This window comes from Rhagoletis pomonella, unplaced genomic scaffold (genome assembly GCF_013731165.1).
Source record: "Rhagoletis pomonella isolate Grant_MI unplaced genomic scaffold, Rhpom_1.0 Rhpom_scaffold_00001, whole genome shotgun sequence".
In the NCBI taxonomy this organism is placed as follows: Eukaryota; Metazoa; Arthropoda; class Insecta; order Diptera; family Tephritidae; genus Rhagoletis; species Rhagoletis pomonella.
In genome coordinates this window covers 56953858-56957433 of record NW_023458555.1, presented here as the reverse complement: position 1 = coordinate 56957433, position 3576 = coordinate 56953858, and positions in this window count along the sequence as shown.

Here is a 3576-nt window from a genome sequence, read left to right as displayed (position 1 = left end):
AAAAAAATCTTGTTCTTACGAGAACTTTTTGAAGAAAGAGTGTAGAAATGATCCAGAACTTGCAAAACATGTTTCGTTTCCACAAAAATAAAGCGAACACTATAAATTGAAGAAACAGTCCATATCCAAAAACCACGGAGGAACACTGAAAGAATTCTTTGTTTTAAATTAGCATATTTTGAACGAATTCGGAATGTCAAAGGTGGAAAACAAACCAACCTTTCTATTAGGAAACAATGACAGAAAACGAATTTTCTTACACCGTATTCATGTCTCCGCCAGAAATTTGTGCCGACATCATTTAAAAGCAGCTAAGGAGAACGACGACACTTTTTATTAGATGGCACATTCAAGCCAATGTGCCAAAATGCGGGTATAAACAATTATTTAATATCGGAGCCGAGATCATGTAAGTTAACTGATTGGTTTTCACACACTTTTGAAACACAAATTGTATGCTATTTTACTGCAGACAAGTTGTTGCTAAAACACAGCAGAAATCTTCCAATAATTTACAAATATAAAAATGTGAAATATCGAGGGCTTAAATTCATTAATACCCTCTATCTGCAATTTGCTCAAAAACTAATTTGTGATTTAAGAAACCATCTGGGACTTATTACCTGTCATCACTTATATATTACTTCTGATTTCCAATTTCTTCTTTTTTGGCGCATAAGCGATTTTGGCCGAGTTCAGCAAAGCACACCAGTCGTTTCTCTTCTGCGCCAACTGACGCCAATTGGAAACGCCAAGTGAAATCAAGTCCTTCTCCACCTGATATTTCCATCGCATTGGGGACCTTCCTCTTCCTCGGCTACCACCAGCGGGTTCGGAGTTGAAGACTTTCACAGCTGTAGCGTCGGTTTCCATTCGAACGACATGACCAAGCCAGCGGAGCCGCTGTATTTTAATTTGCTGCACTATGTCCATATCGTTGTAAAAGTCATACAGGTCATCGTTCCATCGTCTGCGGTACTTGCCGTCGCCAACGCGTAAAGGCCCGTAAATCTTCCGCAAAATCTTTCTCTCGAATGTGCTCACTGTTTGTTTGATGACAGGAGATACTTCTTCTTGTCCCCGTTTACCACCAGACCCATTCGCTTTACTTCCTTATCCAACTTGGAAAAGGCAGAACAGACTTCGCGGTTTTTGTTACCGGGAAGTCGATGTCATCGGCATAAGCCAGCAATTGCTCGCCCTTGTAGTAAATTGTTTCTGAGCGGTTCAGTTCTGCAGCTCTTATTATCTTCTCCAACATCAGATTAAAGAAGTCACATGAAAGGAAGTCGCCCTGTCTGAAACCCCGTTTGGTGGCGAACGGCTCGGAGAGGTCTTTCCCAATTCTGACGGAGCTGGTGGTATTGCTAAACGTCATTTTACGCAGCCGTATGAATTTTGAAGGGATGCCAAATTCAGACATAGCGGCGTATAGGCAACTCCTTTTAGTGCTGTCAAAAGCGGCTTTAAAGTCGACAAGTAGGTGGAGAGGGTCGATCCTTTTCTCGCAGGTCTTTTCCAAAATTTGGCGTATTGTGAATACCTGGTCTATGGTGGATTTGCCAGGTCTAAAGCCACACTGATAAGGCCCAATCAGTTCATTGACGGTGGACTTCAGTCTTTCACACAATACGCTCGATAAGACCTTGTAACCTATGCTTAGAAGGCGGATCCCGCGGTAGTTGGCGCGAATGGCGGGGTCACCTTTCTTATGGATTGGTCAGAGCACACTTAAATTCCAGTCGTCGGGCATGCGTTCATCTGACCATATTCGGCATAAGAGTTGATGCATGCATCTTATCAACTCCTCGCCGTACCTGAATAGCTCAGCTGGCGGGCTATCAGCTCCAGCAGTTTTGTTGTTTTTCAGCCGCGTTATTGCTATTCGTACCTCGTCATAGTCAGGCGGTGGAACGTCGACTCCGTCATCATCGACTGCGGGCTCGAGTTCTTCTTCTCCACAACTTTCCGTGCTGCTACCATTTAGTAGGGCGGAAAAGTGTTCCCTCCATAATTTAACTATGCTCTGAACATCGGTTACTAGGTCGCCATTGTTGTTCTTACAGGAGTACGCCCCGGTCTTGAAACCTTCCGTAAGTCACCTAACTCTCTGGTAAAATTTTCGGGCGTTCTTCCTGTCGGCCAGCATCTCAAGCTCTTCGCACTCACGTATTTCGGCCTCTCTCTTATTGCGGCAAATACGTCTCGTTTCCTTCTTCAAATCTCTATAGCGATCGCAGCATGGTCCTGTAGGCGGCATCTTTTTTCTCTGCAGCTTCCTGACACTCCTCATCGTACCAGTTGTTCTTTCGGGCTCGCTGAAATCCGACTACTTCTTCGGCGGCGGTACTTAATGATCGGGAAATGTTGCTCCACTGCTCGCATATGTCGGTTTGTTGAAGAGTGCTCTCTGAGAGCAGGTGTGAGAGTCGAGTAGCGAAAGCACTGGCTGTCTGTTGAGATTGCAGCTTTTCGACGTTAAGCTTTACTTGCATATTTGGGCGCACATTTTTTGCTGCACAGAGGCGGGTGCGTATCTTGGCTGCATAGTGGTCCGAGTCGATGTTTGGGCCTTGGCGTGTGCGTACGTCTAAAACAGTGGAATGATGCCTTCCGTCTATCACAACATGATCGATTTGGTTTCTGGTTTTTCGATCCGGAGACAGCCACGTAGCTTGATGGATCGTTTTATGCTTGAACCTAGTACTGCATACTACCATGTTTCGGGCCCGGCGAAGTCGATCAGCCTCAATCCGTTATCGGACGTTTCGTCCTGGAGGCTGAATTTTCCGATGGTGTTTCCAAAGATCCCTTCCTTGCCCACACTAGCATTGAAGTCGCCAAGCACTATTTGATATCATGACGGGGGCAGCGTGCGCTCCAAGCACTCATAGAAGAGATAGTTGGATACCTGGATGAGCGAGATGTTGAAGAATATCGCTTTGATGCGGATTGTGGCTAGACGCTCGTCCACCGGGGTGAACGACAGTACTCGGCGACGGAGTCTCTCTCCCACCACAAATCCAACTCCGAATTTGCGCTCCTTTACATGGCAGCTGTAGTAGACGGCGCAAGGCCCCAGGCATTGCTTGCCTTGCCCCGTCCAACGCATTTGTTAGATGGCGGTGATGTCAGCTATTGTCCTTACGAGGACATCAACCAGCCGGGCAGAGGCACCTTCCCCATTAAGGGTCCGGACATTCCAGGTGCATGCCCTCAAATCGTAGTCCTTTAAACGTTTGCCGTGGTCGTCATCATAAGGGGGGTCTCATCCGAGGCTTTGCCTTGCTTCTTCACTGGAAGTGGTTTTTACGTGGCGGGTCCCAAGCCCAGCGCACAACCCATTGCTGGGACGGGGGTGGTGTCGCAACCAAATACACGTTTATATAGCGAGCCGCTTGCTCCAAGCAGACACCCGCTTGCAGCCGCACCTACTGATTAACAGACGTTGCAGACTTCAGTGAGCCCTTAAACCGAATAAGTCAGAGTGGCCCCACCGAAGCTCCCTCTCTTTCTGCCGTGACCCAAGGCTCCACTCGGATTGGTTACCGCATCTCGCACATGGGTTGCTCACGT